Source organism: Hyalella azteca, unplaced genomic scaffold (assembly GCF_000764305.2).
Source record: "Hyalella azteca isolate HAZT.00-mixed unplaced genomic scaffold, Hazt_2.0.2 contig12448, whole genome shotgun sequence".
NCBI lineage: Eukaryota > Metazoa > Arthropoda > Malacostraca > Amphipoda > Hyalellidae > Hyalella > Hyalella azteca.
In genome coordinates this window covers 250,297-269,113 of record NW_025942407.1, presented here as the reverse complement: position 1 = coordinate 269,113, position 18,817 = coordinate 250,297, and positions in this window count along the sequence as shown.

Sequence of the window (18,817 nt, the reverse complement as noted above, 5' to 3'; positions counted from 1 at the left end):
CGGGTTTGTAATGTCAAGGCCAACTTAAAGAGAGTTGCTAATGTCAAGTAAAGGACTGCATGGTTAGTAGTCACTGCTGCGTTTAGTCTTCAGGTAATGGGCATCGCCTGCCACAGAGGTGTTGGTGCTATTGGAAAGAAAACTTACTTCATTTTCAACTATTACGTCTTTTATCAGCCATTTGTTTCGTATAGGTATGAATGTCCGGAGTGGTAGCGCATTCCAAAATCATTTCCCCTTCGCAGTTTACTTTCCAGCTAAACAACCGCGTTCATAACAGCGTGGTCTCTCCATCTGAGCAGGAAAGGGTTGCCGTAAAAATACCGGAGTACAGCTGCAAAAGCAATGTGAATTTTCTAGTTAGTTTTGCAGCGACTGCCAATATTTAGTAATGAGCATACGATTGGTATATATTCATGGGTACACTGTAATCAGAATCTACCCAACCATCTTAACCCATCATTGGACTTACAGAACGATCGCCAAATACTGTGGAATATTATAGTCTACTATTAAGAGACGCAGTGCAATAGTGTTTTATTACAGTTAGGTATTCTTATTTTTGGATTTAACGTACCTCGGACGTGACCTCGTTCGAATATGCACTTGTTCATTGCTGTGTGATCGATCCATCACGTAGGTACGCGTTATTTTATCATTTGGTTTTTTAAGTGTTTTGTCATACATTTATGTTTCAATTTAGCGGTGGTATTTAGATTGGTTCATAAATATTATTATCAGTCTATTATTTATTTATCTCGTTTACATTATATTCTGCCTCTGTTGTTCAATTATTGCAAGTTCTAAATTTTGGTTTATATGTTAATTTTAGAAAGGTTCCTAATCTTGAGCCCTAAAGGAAGAACTAGAGCAAAGAGAACACAATTTTATATTGATTTGTACCACAAGTTTGGTTATTATTACAGCTCTTTATATGTTACTTTCTTCGTCCTTCTATATAGTTGTCCATACGATCATAGAAGCTGAGTTGTCCCGGTGACCCGAACAATACAAGCAGGTTAGCCTGGCATTGACAGGGCTTGTTATATTTCAATTAGTTAGAAATGCTATTTCAAGCCTTGACAGGGATTGTTATTTTAGTAGTTAGAATTTTATTGTGCAAGGTGACAGGGATTGTTATATTAATAACAGTTTCATCGACTGACAGGGCTTGTTATATTTCAAGTAGTTCGAATTGTAATTTCAAGCCCTGACAGGGATTGTTATTTTAGTAGTTAAAATGTTATTGTGCAAGGCTTCAAACAGAAACAAACTTTGCCAAATATATACAAGTTTATTACGTTTCCCTTGAACCAATCATTAGGTGAATTCTAGTGCCCAAAAAAGGAATTCAATTTAGAAAGTTGAATATTTCAGAAACTTAGAATTTAAAATGCTTCAATGTTACAAATATTTTCGTAACTATAAAGCTTAACAAACATTGCAAACTCAATAAAGGAGAATAATTAATTTTTATCATATTATTTTTGATCCGAGATTGATTATGCATGACGGTATTTCCATAAATTTTTACGAGAAAATAAAATAATTACGAAATAAATAAATACGACTAAATTACGTGTTCGCAGAATTATTCCTACCGCTACAGAAAGGTATGAAGTCGAAGATTTGAGTCTTTCATAAAACCTTTAATTTCGCTTATTTTGCAAGCAGCAGTATAAAAATATGTAATGGCAAGGGAAATTTTGAAAGCATAGATGATGTAAATCGACATGTTCGAACGACTTCAAATTCAAAGCTTATAAAGCGTTCAAAACACACCTTCAATAAAAGCTTCGTCAAATTGTACCGAAGTTTCCCAACATATCAGTTTACACTCGTTGCAACTGCTGCGCAGGAAAAAAGCTCAGACACACAAAAAAATCATTCGTGAAAATATTGCCTAATACAAAATTTTTGCCAATTTATTCATATAAATTACATTGTAAAACACTAACACGACTAAAATGTTTCATTTACCATATCGAACTCTCGAAAAGCCAAAATACGTCGGAAACTGATAATTTACTTAGATAAGAATTTAAGTGAGCACTAATGAAAAGGTGATTCATATTAGTCAAGCTTTTTCACTAACGCCTGGGACGCAGTCAAGTCAAAACATCGGCAATGGTCAGAGTGTGCGATCAACTTAATTTTGAATGACACAACTGGCGTTGGCAGGAGACGTTGTTGACGCGGGATGCTTGGCGTCGATGTGGAACTGGATGACCACCACCAAGTACGAGAACATGAACGCCAGCGTCTGCAGTGCAAAAAAGAACATGAAGCCATATATCCATTTACATTTACGCATCGTCTGACGCGAAAACTTTTTGAAAGATTTCCTCTACTTCTGCCGTTCTATAATGTTGACTTCCGAGGAGATAAATGGAAACATGAGGCCAGACAGAAATAACTAACTAGTTTTGAAAATAATCAGGAAGGAATTGAGGAAGATCCTGAGGAAGAAAATTCCTTCCTGATCCCTCAATTCCTGAGGAATTAGATTTTCTCAGGAATTGAGGAAGTCTAATTTTGTGTTATAGTTCGATATCCAGCTAAAATATATTCCTTCGTTTTTATTATAACTAATACATTTAATAAAGGATTTTTTTCACCACGCTGGTATTTTTCACCATACCGTTTTTTCATCATACCAAACGGTATTTTCCACCATACCGTTTGGTGGAATTTACAAAACATTTCTGATGAGGTTACGGAAATTTAAACGAATTGGAAATTTGGTTTCATTGTTATAATTTTATTATTGATCGGCAATTGCTTTAATTTATTCAGGTTGCTACAGAAACGTCTTAGTCTTTACTCGGAGTATCGCGTATATAAGTTCTCGTATGAAATAGTTGACGCCGTAACCTATTTCGATATAGTTTTGTAACCTATATATTTTTGCCGTAACCGTTACGGCAAAAATCGTACAGCGAGAGTGTTGAAATGAAACACTGGTTAATATTGGTTAGTATTAAATTGGAAAATTTAAGTTTACATTATACTTTGATAAAAATATATATTACAGGAAACGGGGTATTCCGAACACATGAAAGTTGAGAATCTATTCGTTTACATTACTGAATGAAATCTCCTACTTTTACCAGAAACGTGACATGTTGCAGTTCCGCTGATTAGTACGCCTATCGTATACGACCGTACTTCACGCACACTTTTGCGGCCGTCCGTATTTCCAGCGGCCATAACGCAGCGGTAGCCGCGCATCCCCGCTGCCCGCGGTCGTTCTTTCTACATAGCCGTCGTGTTTCGCTGACGTAGATGTCTCACGGCCGGTCAGTCTGGCTGTCAGTATCACGGTCAGTCTTCTTAATGGTGACGTAGTCTTCATCGTCGATGATGTTACTCCAAGTTCATTGCCGTGCTTCTGCTGTTTGTGATCAGTCATCGAAATTTTGAGTCTCAGTCATCGAAAACTTGAATCCTCTAATTGCCGGCGTTATAATCGTTTTATTTCTCGCGGCCTCTCGCGTTGTCTCACGGGGGGCTGAGTTGCAGCCGGAGTGTTGATGTCGACCGTACATAAATATGTCGATGACGTAGCTGTTCCTTGCAGATTCTTGACGTTGTTATATCGTAGTCGTAGTGGAATGAATGACTTGACGTATCGCGCGGCCGATATTTCGCGACCTGCCGCACAGCGGCCTGAGCCGTTGCGGAAATAGCTGCAGGGCATATAGGCGTGACAGTCACCACAGTAGAACAACCTTTTGGAGCGAATTTTAGAGTCCTTATGAAGACAGACGTCGCGCACACATAAGCCTACCAAGTGACGACGCGACAGTTTCGAGTTCCACAAGGGTTCGCCATTTCGATACTCTCGGCCATTGCGAACTATAAACAAACTCGCTCTCATGGATTTCTGCACCAACTTAGCGGCCCAATCACATCCTGCATATAATTGCTTAACATCGCTCGGCCTTTCTTCACAACCTTACACGAGCTGTGTTTATCCATTTCAAAAATCAACTTACGTTTAGAAAAGAACTCCGGCCGACGTTGCCGAAGTTTCCGAGCGTTAAAGTACGGGGCCTTTGGATCGCCATGACCAAGCCAGTGTACGCCTGTAGAAAATCTCAGTTTAAAATTCGAAGGAAATTTCATTTTTTGTTTTGTAATAAAATTTCAAAATATCAAAATGTGAATACAAATTTCAATTTTAACCTTCCCTCTGCCCGTTTTGCAATGTTCTGTGCTTCAACCACAAATAAAAAGATTTGTTGTACAGATAATATTCAGATGTGGATTCGGGTTTCAAAGGCCCTCCAACCAATTTACATTATGCCTGGCTTCAAACCTACACCCACAAATAAATCAAATTTGACAGAGATGTAATACGAGCAGGTTAGCCTTGCATTGTCATTTGTATTGATAATACCTGCAATTTTAGAAGGCCGAATATCATATTTCCAAATCCGTCGAATAATAATGAAACTAATCTACGCTAATTAGAGGATGAACCATTCAAAGCCACACTTGACATAGAGTATCCAAGTGTCATTCGATTCCCGTTTCAGATTATAAGAAAAACTATTTGAATCTTGTTGATTCACGGAAATTTTGGAAACCAAATATAAATTTTTGATCAAATCATTTATCCTCCCAGTTTTTCCACACCTTAATATTCTCCCACTAAGAATAAACTTCACATGCACGAAAAGTATCTTGCGGCGTGTTATGAAGAGTGTTTGCAGTGCCTGTAACTAAACAAACACACAAACGTCGACAATAAGTTATAAAATATTACTGTGAGAATTATTTCTCATTGAACTAATCATCATAGTTAAAAGGTTTATAGTGGACTGCTCGTGAGTGCATTGCTAGGCAAACTGATGTCAATACTGACTCATCAACCAGTTGCAGATGTCGCAGAGTATATACCTGTTAATCATCAATTAAGTACCTACTTAATCAACATTGATTAAGTATTAACCTGTTAATCATCAATTAATAAATTGTTTTAGTCGTCAATTAAGTACGCAAAATGTGTGACACACCTTTTTTCACTAAAACAGAAATATTATTCATACAATAATACGCACTATGAAACAAGTTAATTACCTTCGAGAGCCGGAGTTCCGGTGCTCGGTAAATTAACTGTCTAACATTTAAAATGAAGTCTTCTTCCTGAAATATAAATCAATTTTTAAGTTATGTTGCAATCAATAATTAGTTAAGAAAATATTCAAGGTTCTAATTAAAGAAAATAACAAGAACAAGAATTGAATTAAAAAGAACAACGCAATGCAAAGAACTGAAGAATTTCTTCCAATGTGACTATATAACTAAATATTACAACACTTCTCTTTAACTTCACTTCTTGTTGTTTTTCTGTCTGTCTGCTACAAATCTTATAATCGAAATTTAACTCACTTCTACTTATCCTATCGATCTGAAATTTTGCACACTTGCGTAAAATTGGAGACAACGCACGAATAAAATGACAAAATAAATGATTTTAAAACTTAAAATTTTTGTAATATTAAAAAAAATTAAAAAAATAATTTTGTCATCTACAAATCTTATAACTGATATTTGACTCACTTTTACCTGTCCAATTGATCTGAAATTTTGCACACTTGTGTGAAGTCGGAGTCAATGCATGAATCAATCGACAGAATAAACAATTTAAAAAAAAATTATATATTAAAAAAATTAAAAAATTAATTTTTCTAATATTCGAAAATAAAATGAGAAATTCATTGTACATCTGTAACATTGGAGACACTGGATTCTTTAGAAGTGTTGTCTTTAAAAAGTAATTTTTAAACGTATATTATAACTTCACAAACTCAGCAAAGAGAGCGAGCCGCACTACTTGAGCAGAACGTTTACACACTGGGTTTCAAGGAATATATTGTATAGCTGATAAGTCCTGTTATCCTCACCGCATTCGCTAGAGCGTCCGCCGGGTTGTGTATCAAGAACAAGAAGAGAAGCGCCTCGATGGCAACCACAGAGTAAGTTTCTATTTCATGATTGCCACTTTCAATTTTTATAATCATAGTATAAATGGAAAATAAGAAGTCAGACAGATACCAAATTGACATAAAAATAAGAATCCATGAATAAACATCATTTATAAGCGCAATCGCTTGGTCGATGAGCAGCAGTCGGTGTTCTGTGTCTTTCAGAAACTTGTCAGGCGTCACCAGCGGTCGAACGGAGTCTTCAGTGGCAGGAGTGGCTGTTGTCAAAATTAAACTCGAAGGATATTCAGCCGTCTCCGTGTGAAGTTCAGATAATTGAGTTCCATACTCTGAAAGTTCCTCAGAAATTTCTTCGAACCTTCTTTTAAGAACACCAACAAAGTAATTAAAACTGAAAATCAAAACTAAAGCCACCATAAAAAGGAATAAGAAACCCAAATAACTGTTGATTTTCATTACAGCGTATTTGATTCCAAGATTCCTACGCACAATGATACGCTTCACAACCACACACGTTTTAGCTATCCGCGTTATAGCCAAACAGAGCAACAGCCATGAATTCGAGGAAAACTTGTTTGGGCGGCGGGCGTGTGGTTCCTCACTATTCAAAATACATTCTATTACTTGCCGTAGTTTGTAGAAGGTACGGCGGCTGAATATGCACTTGACTGCAGATAATACAACCATCGTTGGTCCAATAATGGACCAAATGGTTTTAAAAATTCCGTCCATGGTATTATTTGTGTAATCATGATCACTAAAGAAATAGATGCATCGGGTGATGTACAAAGCGTTCATTATGAAACACCAGGCTAATTTGCACAAATTCTTCAAGTTTGAGGGACGGGTTTGTTCCCGTCGTTGAATCCACCGAGATTCATTATTTTTGATGGTCAAGTTTTTATGTTCAGAATGATCAATCACGTTTTCAGACGCTGGAGTAGAGCGATCCTGTAGTTCAGATGAATCGGTCACTGTATTCCACTCTAGGTAAAACCCCATAATTTTCAGTGACATGAAACAACGTTGCAGGGACTTGTTTTTGCTCGGCATAGCGCGGCTCTGTGGAGTGGTTCTATCGATCGTGTTCCTCTGGCCTGCTAGGTCATCCATTTTTTATACAAAAATAACACTAGTGGTTAATAAGCAAACACCATGAAAATTTTTGAGAAATAATTCAGGGTTCAAATTTACTTCGATGGTATCGACTATCGAATGCTGTCTGTCGGTATTGCTCTTTGTTGGTCCAGAAAAAGCCGTTCTAAAATAGTTGTGAACTCTTTTTAATAAACAGCGTGAGTTGAAGAAGAAATCTGTGTACGGAGCTAAAATTATGGTTGGCAGAGATATAAAGTACCGACTAGAAGGAATGAATGATGAGAGTTGGGCTGTAGATATGCTTGTTATATATAACGTAATATGCACTTGCTTTCAAAATATAACGTAAAAGAAAAACAAAACCAGTTTCTGCCATTAACTCTATTGAATTTTTTCATTAGCACTGTTTAGCACGATCACATATTTTGATCGTGCAACTGTTGCACGATCAAGTAGTGGAGATATCACAAGTAGAGCCATCATTCTATGCGTGTATAATCCGAGCTGTCGGATTATTGACAAAATTCTATCACAAGTCAAGGTGTTGCTACTTGCTAGTAAATCAATAGTTTCCTATCGCTTCAGCAGACACTCTAAACTTGTGGGAAACTTCACTTACGACATCTCCGAGCAGACGTACAGTTACGTTACGTATCTTCCCGCGCAAATGTTTTGATAATACCACCTCTAGAGTTACGTCATCAAGTCAGCACTTACACCACTCGTGAGTCGATTTTGCGTACCTACGAAGTTTTGATAATACGGCCCCAGGTGCCAGTATCCAGAATCGCGTTTCAAGATGGCGGCCGCCTCATCTAGCAATCATCTCCTATTTCAGCCCTCGCATTTACTGGCACCTATATCTCTTCCGCTTCCTATTCTATCCACCGACCACTGAGTAGGTATGCATTAATTATTTATCCATGTTAAATGACTTAATTATTATCAGAAGCGTTTAGCTTTCTGCGAATCATCCATTCCTATCTAAATTGATAAATAATTTTATGGGTATCTCACTCACATGATAATTACAAGCTCTTTAAAGAGTTCTAACTGTCAGAACATGAGGGAGCGAACGTATTGACGGCACGAATAATTTTACTGCCTAGCTATGAATGAATGCAATCTGATGATGTTCACATATGAAAATTTAAGTGACGCGTTGAATCTTTAAAGGTAAGTAAAATGAAAAGAAAAAAAATTCCGATCAACTCTTCTGGTGTTTTCTTCGTCGTACGATTCTGAAAAGCATTCGGCACCATCGTTGGGAAAATTTATTGGTTTGGAGCTCGAGGAGGAAAACTCGTTGAGAAGCAGTCCAAAACTAGAAGTCGGAGGGCAAACATAAGAATGGCAGATTAATTGCGTTTCAGCTTGATGGCGAGACCTTGTATTTGGTCACGAATAAGTAACTTAGCCGCCGCAATTATGTGCCCAAATTATCATCAAATGATTCTCATCATAGAAGAAACACAGCGCATGGAACCAACACTTCAGGTAGGTGCTGTCGATATTATTTCTAACCTAAAAACAAGTAGCTTGACATGCCAGCTTAGTACTCACCGCATCTGACAACGCATCCGCTGGGTTGTGAACCAAGAACAAGAAGCAGAGCGCCTCTGTTATGTACACTAGGTATTGCATTAAATCGAAGCTTCCGATTCCACGCTGCATGGTCGTCGTCAACAGGTAAATGGCAAAGAGGAGATCACTAAGATACCAAATTGTCACGAAAATAAGAATCCATGCGTACGCTCGATTTATAAGCTTGATAGCTTGGTCGATGAGTTGCATCTGATGTTCAATTTCTCTCAAAAAATATTTAGCAGACTTCGGCGTACGTACAGTTTTTACTCTGGCGGTCGTTGAGAAGGTAAATAAACCCGAAGGATTTTTTGCCTGCTTGGCGCCATACCTACTAAGCAAAATCCCATATTCTGTCAGTTCAGCGGAAGTTTCCTGGAATCTTTCTTTCAGAACACCGACGAAGAAATTGAAACTCAGAATCATAGTGAAAGACAATGCCCAAAGCACGTAATGAGCAAATATGTCGATGAGTTCAATCAGGTAAGGTTTTTCACTGTTTTTGAGATCTACGACGTATCTTGTTACGGAATAGAAGTCGGTTATTCGAGTAGCAACCAAACAAATCAGCAAAAACGAATCAGAAGTGAAGTGAAATGGTCGAAGAGCGAGAGAAGACTCGGCGTGATAGATGGCAGAGATAACATCGAAAAGTTCAGAAAAGGAGTGTTGACTGAACATGCATTTAATGACGGATGACATTGTCATGACGGGCGTGTTAAGATTCCAAGCGGTGATGAACATCTCGGTCAAAGATTTAAACGAGTAGTTCCGAGTGCAGACAATGTAAAGTGAACAGGTGAGGCCGAGAGCGTTCATTATAACATACCAGGCTAACATCTTTACATTATTGAGGCACAAGTAGTTTTTTGGTTGGCCTTGATCCATCCACTTTGGTTGATTTTGAGTCCCTGTTTTGTTCTGACCGCTGGAGCCATTGTCCCAACTTCCATCAACCTCATCCCGTTGATCAGGCGCAGTAACTATTTTCTTCCGGTCCAAATACAACCCCATGAACTTCAGTGCCCCGAGCCAGCGTTGCAATGAACTCTTCTTCATGGTGAGCGCGAGTGGAGATAAGACTTTATTATGTTCATATATGGCCAATGCTACCAGTTTAAAATTTAAATTAAATTAGATCACAAGACAGATAAATTAAAAAAATCAGCACGATTCTTTCATTTGATTAAATGATCCATTATTCTTTAATTTCAATGTAGATTAAAGAATTCAGGAAAAGTTCCAGGGCGATCTTAAAGAACAAAAGTGAAAGTAAATTTTAATTCCAATTGTATTTGAATACAAGGTTCCAGTGTCCTCATAATCTGGTGCAGTTCAATTAGGTACAGCTTGAGCTACCCTCACTAGGTCTCGATACGGACTGAACATATGTGGCTCCAAATTGCTTCTCTACTCTACGGAAGACAAAGACTTTTCAAGAGCAGTGAGGAAAGCGTCTGACACGCCAATCAATCTGCGTGCATTCATTTCATCGCTCCGTTAAATTATCACAGCAACATTGAGGACAAAGACGGTATAATCATACGTTGTTGCTGTGGGCGAGTCAACTTTCAACAAAGCAAATTGGTCGGTGGACGCAATATTTATTATGTTATGAAATATTATCATGGTAGAATGCCGTGGAGCCAATGCATGCGTGCGAGGATCGAAGACCTTAACGCGCTGGTGCAAATGCTCCACAAGAGAATTTACTTCGATCATAAAAACGGGAATGAACATTTTATTCCAGCAAGGCAGCAAATACCCAAATAGGTAGTATGAAATTTAATATGAAATTTAGTATGAAAATTTTAATTTGCATTAAATTTTTAGTATAGTTTTCATTTAACGAGTCGATATCATTATATGAATGAAAATTGATCGTTTCTTGCGCGTATCAGGTTTGTAATGTTCAGGCCAACTTAAAGAGAGTATATAGCTAATGTCAAGTAGATGACTGGTTAGTAGTCACTGCTGCGTTTAGTCTTCAGGTAATGGGCATCGCCTGCCACAGAGATGTTTGTGCCGCTGGAACGAAAACTTACTTAATTCTCAACTATTACGCCTTTAATCAGCCATTTGTTTCGTATAGGTATTAATGTCCGGAGTGGTAACGCATCCCAAAATCATTTCCCCTTCGCAGTTTACTATGCGGCTATAAACAACCGCGTGGTCTCTCCGTCTGAGCAGGATAGGGTTGCCGTAAAAATACCGGAGTACTGCTTCAAAAGCAACGTGAATTTTCTAGTTAGTATTACAGAGACCGCCAATATTTAGCAACGAGCATACGATTGGCATATTCAAGGGTACACCGTAAGCATAGTCTACCCAACTATCTTAACCCATCATTGTACATACAGAATGATTGTCAAATACTGTGGAATATAATACCATATCGTTAAGAGACACAGTGCAATAGTCTTTTATCACAGTTAGGTATTCTGATTTTTGCATCTAAGTCAATTCAGGCGCGACCTCGTTCAAATATGCACTGCACTTGTTCATTGTTGTGTGATCCACCACGGAGGTACGCGTTACCTAATCATTTGGTCTATTTATTTTTGTGATGCATTTCTGTTTCAATTCAGTGGTGGTAGTTTGAGGGGTTCATAATAATTATTATTATAATCAGTTTATTATTAATTTATATTTTTGCATTATATTCTGCCTTTTTTGTTAAAATATTGCTAGTTCTAAATTTTGTTTATTTACTAATTTAAGAAAGGCTCCAAATCTTGAGCACGAAGCAAGAACTAGAGCAAAGAGAACACTCAATTAAATGTTTGTATTTATTTGTACTCAAAGTTTGGTTATTGTTATATAGCTTTTTATTCATTAATTTTCAGAGGTGGGAAGTAGGGCGCTAAATGTAGCGGTAGCGGCGCTACATTTAAGGCAATGTAACGGTAGCGGTAGCGCCCGCTACATATTTGAGTAGCGATACGAGGTTTCGCCGCTACAGCGTTACCGCTACATTTATGGATAAAGCCTTTAGATTTTACTTAATAGTATTAAATATTATTTAAAAACCAGCATGATACATACATAATATAAATTACAGAATAAAACTGTACGAAAGATTACGGTGTAATGTAGTCAACCTCAGCCAGTTACTAGTGTCATCTTGTTAGTTGTTACGTTATTACCAGTTACCACTTACAGGTATTTTTTCATGTTTCAGTTTGTTTACAGTTATTTTTACACAGTTATTTTTATGTTTCACCTTCCCTATACATGGATGTCTACTTTAATCTACCAATCTCAAAAATAATCCATATATATATAAATAAAAGACTGATTTTTTATATGTATATGTGGATAATTTTTGAGATTGATAGATTAAAGCAGACATCCAAGTAGGGAGGGTAAAACATAAAAATGACTGTAACTTTTATTTACAGTATCTAACCCGCACTAGTTCGGTTCGGTTAATTGCAATAAAGTTGCATTGATATGTTTTGAAAATGTTTTATTATCAATAAATGTTTATGAGTAAATCCCAATAGCAGAACAATAAATTTGTAGAGATTTCCAATAATTTTGACCATTGTAGCGGCTAATGTAGCGACGCTACATTTTACTGTCGCGGTAGCGGTAGTGCTCGCTATAATCTAGTGGGTGTAGCGGTAGCGGTAGCGCCCGCTCTATTTAGAGCATGTAACGGTAGCGGTAGCGCCGCTACATTTCAAAGTAGCGCTGCCCAGCTCTGTTAATTTTATTCGTCCCTCTATAGTTGTCCTATACGTTCATATAGAGGCTGAGTTGGTGTGTCCCGCTGACCCAAACAATAATAAGTAATTTTAGAATCATATACCGTCGCTCCCGCAATCTCTTATCCCGTTAATAACAATGAAGCTTAGGTATTCCAATTATTGGAAGACCTCTGAAAACACATAGTATTATTAATTGAAGATTTGACCCATTTTATTCTCGTTTTAATTATGGAAAACCTAGTTCTTCGTTATTTTAATTAAAATTTCTATTAACAAATTAAAAAACAAATTTGTAATTTTGTTTGAACGCTTTCCTCACTCTCATCTTTCCCTTTCCTATTCTCCCCCCGAAAAAAATTGCAGGTTTTTGTTATATCCTGACACGTTAATTAACCCTCTATCGCCGTATGTCAATCTCCGGTAACATAACTTTCAACTTATATTAAATGGAAACTATTGAGTGTAGCAACCTGAGGACGTTTATACGCAGCAGAGAACATTTTAAAGTTGTACGTGGCGGCAACCAGCAGTGCAAGTCATTTTGCGCTCACTAGAACGTATCCTTTTTTGGGAAGATAGGCGCGTGACAATATTGCTCCGGTTACTCATGTCGGGCGGTAGAGGGTTAAGTATTATCGATACGCACCCGAATTTGTTGTGCCGGGCTTCAAACACAAACAAACGTTGCCAAATATATATAAGACTATTATGCTTTCATAAAATTAAATATTTTTAATTTATTATAAAATTATGCTTGATCCGCGATTAATTATGCATGATGATATTTCCTAAAATATTCACGAGAAAAAAAATACGACTGTTCAACTTGTGTTCACAGTATTATTCATTCAGCTAGAGCAAAGTATTCAAAGAAGTCGAAGATTACGGAAAACCAATAACTTCGCTTATTTTGCAGGCAGCAGAATAGATATGTGTAATGAAAGGGAAAATTTTGAAAGCACAGATGATGCAAATCCACTTGCTTGAACGACTTCAAATTCAGCGTATAGGAATAAGCGTTCAAAACGAGCTTCGTCAAATTGTACCGAAATATCAAAACAACACTCGTAGCAAACGCAGCGCAATAAAGAAGCCAAGTCACTCGCATAAATATTATTATTCGTGAAAATATTGTCTTATTTATCCGTATAAATAAATTACATGCTAAAACATTAAAAGGGATAAAAATTTTCCATTTACCACAAGAGAATCTCGAAAAGCCAGAATATTTCGGAAACTGATAATTTAGTTAGAAATGTGTTGCAGTGAACACTAATGACTTTGGTGCACAAAAAATGTTGTTCATATTAATGAAGCTTATCACTAACGCCTGGGACGCAGTCAAGTCAAAACATCGGCAATGGTCAGAGTGTGCGATCAAGTTAATTTTGAGTGACACAACTGGCGTTGGCAGGAGACGTTGTTGACGCGGGATGCTTAGCGTCGATGTGGAACTGGATGACCACCACCAAGTACGAGAACATGAACGCCAGCGTCTGCAGTGAGAAAAGGAACATGATTCCTTACATCCATTTACATTTACACATCGTCTGACGCGAAAACTTTTTGAAAGTTTTCCCCTACTTTTGCCTTTGTATAATGTTAACTTGCGAGAAGATAAATGGAAACATTAGGTCAGACATGAAGAACGAAGAGGTTTAAAAATAATCATTGAATAAACCTAATTTTGTGTACTATTTCGGTATCCAGTGAAAATATATTTCTTCGTTTTTATTATAACTACTTAATTTAACGAAGGTCATTTTTCACCACACCGTGTGAAAAATAACCGTTTATATACTGTGCGGGGAAATTTACAAAAAAACAATCATGATTAGGTTACGGGAATTTAAACGATTGGGAGATTTGGTTTTATTGTTATAATTTCATTGCTGATCGGCAGTTGCTTTAATTTAGTCTGGTTACGAACGTATCGTCTTAGGCCTTATACTCGGAGTATCGCATATATAAGTTCTCGTATTAAATAGCCTAGTAGGCATCTGAACAACGTTGAAAATTGGTTGGTTACAGGTTGAAATGTTGAACAACCAAAATTGAACGTCTTATCAACGTCAAAATCACCCAATTCTAGTGTCGGGGTTATTTTGTAACGTAAAACGAAACCTAAAACAACCTTATTTCAATGCTGACATTACGTCGATATTGATACGTTTAATGTTTATCAATTTTTAAACGTTAAATTAATGTTGATTTCTGGTTGAAATGCTGAACTACCCAAATTAATAGTCATATCAACGTCGAAGTATGACCAACACTAGATGAGAAGTAAAACCACTTTATTTCAACGTTGAAATAATGTCGAAATTGGTACGTTTATGTTTATCATTTTTTATACGTTGAATCAATATCGATTTCAGATTGCAATGATGAAGAACTAAAATTGAACGTCCAATCAACGTTAAAATCTGATTATAACTACAAGGAACGTGAAACCTCCATATTTCAACGTCAACGTTAAAACAACGTCGATAATGGTACGATTAATGATGATTAATTTTTAAACGCTGGATCAAAATTAATTTCAGATTGAAATGCTGAACAACCGAAATTAAACGTCCAATCAACGTCGAAATCTGACCAAAACCGGAAGGGACGTAAACAACATATATACGACTAATGACCAGAGAAGCTATTACAATTTCAAGGAGTCGAACAATCCTTTAGCTTATTTTCATTTCCCATGCAGGCGAACTACCGTGGTCGAGGTGACTTAAGCGTCGCGCGGCCTTCAGCGACCCCGGGTTAGAATCCTGCTAAGGTCGAATGGTTCTTCCAGCGGTCAATAATCAAAGGAAAGTGAATAGATTAGGTTGCAAATAGTATGTCTATATCCAATTAAAGGCAACTCATTGTAATAAGATGCTCATGTAATGTACCTGTCACGATAAAACCTGTATAATGAAATTCGTTTGCAACGTTGTATTGTAACGTCAGCACGACGTTTCGTGAATGACGTTGCTTCAATTTTCATTCTAAACCTCTTTTTACTCCGATCTCAACATCGTAATATAGGTAGTTGTTGCAACGTCGATTCAACCAGCGAATGCCTGCTGGGAGGTTACGGCAAAAATCGTACAGAAATGGTTGAATTGAAACACTGATACGCTGAATATTAAACTAGTAAATTTAAGTTTACATCAAACGTTGACAAAAATCTCTAATACAGGCAAAAGGGTAATCCGAACACAATCAAGGTTAAGAAGTTAATATCACAAAAATTTCCTAATTTTACCAGAAACGTTAACATGTTGCAGTTCCGTCGAATAGTACGACTGTCGTAAACGACCTTACTTTACGCACACGGGTGCGGCCGTATTTCCAACGGCCGTCCCGCGCAGCCGTAGCCGCACATCCGCGCTGCCCTTGGTCGTTTTATCTCCAACGAGACGTGTCTCGCTTATATAGATGTATCACGGTCAGTCTGGCCGTAGGTTGTTTATAACGACCATACTTCTGAATACTGGCGTAGTTTTCATCCTCGATGATGTTACTCCGAGTTCATTAATTGTCGTGCTTCTGCTGTTGGTGATCGTGAGCGTACCGTTACTGACAATGATTGTGACCGTGCCGTGCTGATGACCGCAACGACGATATAATTCTCAGTGCTGGAAAACTTTAATCTTCTGATTTGCCAGCGTTATAACCGTTGAACGCCTCGTGGCCTCTCGCGTTTTGTCACGGCTGAGTCGCAGCCATAGTGTTGATGTTGACCATAAATAAATATGTCGATGTGGTAGCCGATCCTTGTAGATTTTTTGCGTTGTTATATCGGTGTCGCAGTGGTATGAATGACTCGACATTTCGCGCGCCCGTTCTTTCGCGACCGGCCGCCCAACGGTTGGAGTCGTTGCAGAGGTAGCTGCAGACCGTATTGGCGTGACAGTCACCACATTAAAACAACAATTTGGCTCGAATTTTAGGGTCGTTATATAGGCAGACGTCGCGCACACATAAGCCACAAAGTGACGCCGCGACAGTTTCAAGTTCCACAAGAGTTAGAATTATCAACGCGTAGGTCAGAATAATCAACAAAAATCAACTTACGTTTAGAAAAGAACTCCGGCCGACATTGCCGAAGTTCCCGAGTGTCAAAGTACGGGGCTTTTGGATTGCCATGACCAAGCCAGTGTACGCCTGTAGAAAAGTTTTTTTTAGAGAAGAAAACAATTAAATTTGTGTACCGTCACAAACTTCACAAATACAAATACATGTTAATGAAGGTAAAGAAATAAAAATGAATTTGATGAGAACTGCATATGCAGTAAAATCCCACTTTGGAAATTTCATAACATGAGGTGGAAGCAATTATTAATTCTCATGAGAAGTTTAAAATTTTAGTAAAAGGAACTTTAAAAAGACAAAAACATTTTGAAGTAGGTAAATATCCCGATTCATCCTGAATCCCTCACCTTATATCCAACTAATAATTTCGAAAGCAACGACTGTTATTTAAAGGATCCCTGGTTTCTACCAACATTCGTTTAGTATTGAAATACCATTTAAATCTCAGTTTGAAATTCGAAGGAAATTTCAATTTTTTGTGATCGAATAAAATTTTAACGTAGCAAAATGTGACTACAAATTTCATTTCAACCATTCCTTCTGCCCGTTTTGTAATGTTTAGTGCTTCAACCACAAATAAAGTGATTTCTTGTCCAGATAATATACCAACAGGGATCCAATTTACATTACGCCAGGCTTCAAACCTACCCACATATAAATCAAATTTGGCAGAGATGTAGTACGAGCAGGTTAGCCCAACAATGTCCCTGATTGATAATCCCTGCAATTTTAGAATGCCGTCATTTTGAGTCTCATATTTCTAAATCCGTTGAATAATAATGAAACTAATGTACCCTAATTAGAGGATGATTCAAAAAACATTTTGAATCTTGTTGATTAAATTAAAATTTTGAAAAGCATGGATAAATTTTTGATCAAATCATCCATCCTCCCAGTTTTTCTACGCCTTAATATTTTCCCACGATGAATAGACTTCATCACGAAACTGAAATGTTATCCGTACAATAATACGCATTAAGACTAAGTTAATTACCTTCGAGCGACAGAGTTCCGGCGCTCGGTAAATTAACTGTCTAACATTTACAATGAAGTCTTCTTCCTGAAATGTAAATCAAATTATAACTTCTATTGCAAACAATAATTAGTTAAGAAAATATTTATGGAGCCAATTAAAGAAAATATCACGAACAAGAATTGAATGAAAGAGAATAGCGCAATGCAAAGAAATGTAGAATTTCTTCCAATGTCACTATTTAACTAAATTTTACTTGTCAAACTCAGCAAAGGGAGCGAGCCGCACTATCTGAGCACTACGTTTTCACGCTTGGTTTTGAAGGAATATATTGAATAGCAGATATAAGCCCTGTTATCCTCACCGCATTCGCTAGAGCATCCGCCGGGTTGTGTATCAAGAACAAGAAGAGAAGCGCTTCGATGGCGACCACAGAGTGAGTCTCTATTTCATTATTGCCACTTTCAATTCTAATGATCATAGCATAAATGACAAATAAAAAGTCGGACAGATACAAAATTGACATGAAAATAAGAATCCATGAATAAACATCATTTATGAGCGCAATCGCTTGGTCGATGAGCAGCAGCCGGTGTTCTGTGTCGTTCAGAAACTTGTCAGGCGTCACCAGCGGTCGAACGGCGTCTTCAGTGGCAGGAGTGGTTGATGTCAAAAATAAATTCGTAGGATATTTAGTATCAAGTTCAGATAATTGAGCTCCATATTCTGAAAGCTCGTCAGAAATTTTTTCGAAACTTCTTTTAAGAACACCGACTAAGTAATTGAAACTGAAAATCAAAACTAAAGCCACCATAAAATGGAAAAGGAAACCCAAATATCTCATGATTTTCATCACAGCGTATTTGATTCCAAGATTCCTACGCACAATGATACGCTTCAGAAGAACACACGTTTTAGCAGTCTGCGTTACAGCCAAACCGAGCAACAGCCATGAATTCGAGGAAAACTTATTTGGGCGGTGGGCGTGTGGTTCCTCACTATTCAAAATACATGCCATTATTTGCCGTAGTTTGTAGAAGGCACGGCGGCTGAATATGCACTTGGCCGCGGATAATACAACCATCGTTGGGCCAATAATGGACCAAACGGTTTGAAAAATTCCATCCATGGTTTTATTTGAGTAATCATGATCACTGAAGAAATAGATGCATCGGGTGATGTACAAGGCGTTCATTATGAAACACCAAACTAATTTGCACAATTTCTTCAAGTTTGAGGGATGGGTTTGTTTCTGTTGTTGAATCCACCGAGATTTATTATTTTTGATGGTCAAGTTTTTATGTTCAGAATGATCAATCACGTTTTCAGAAGCTGGAGTAGAGCGATCCTGTTGTTCAGATGAATCGGTCACTGTATTCCACTCGAGGTAAAACCCCATAATTTTCAGTGAC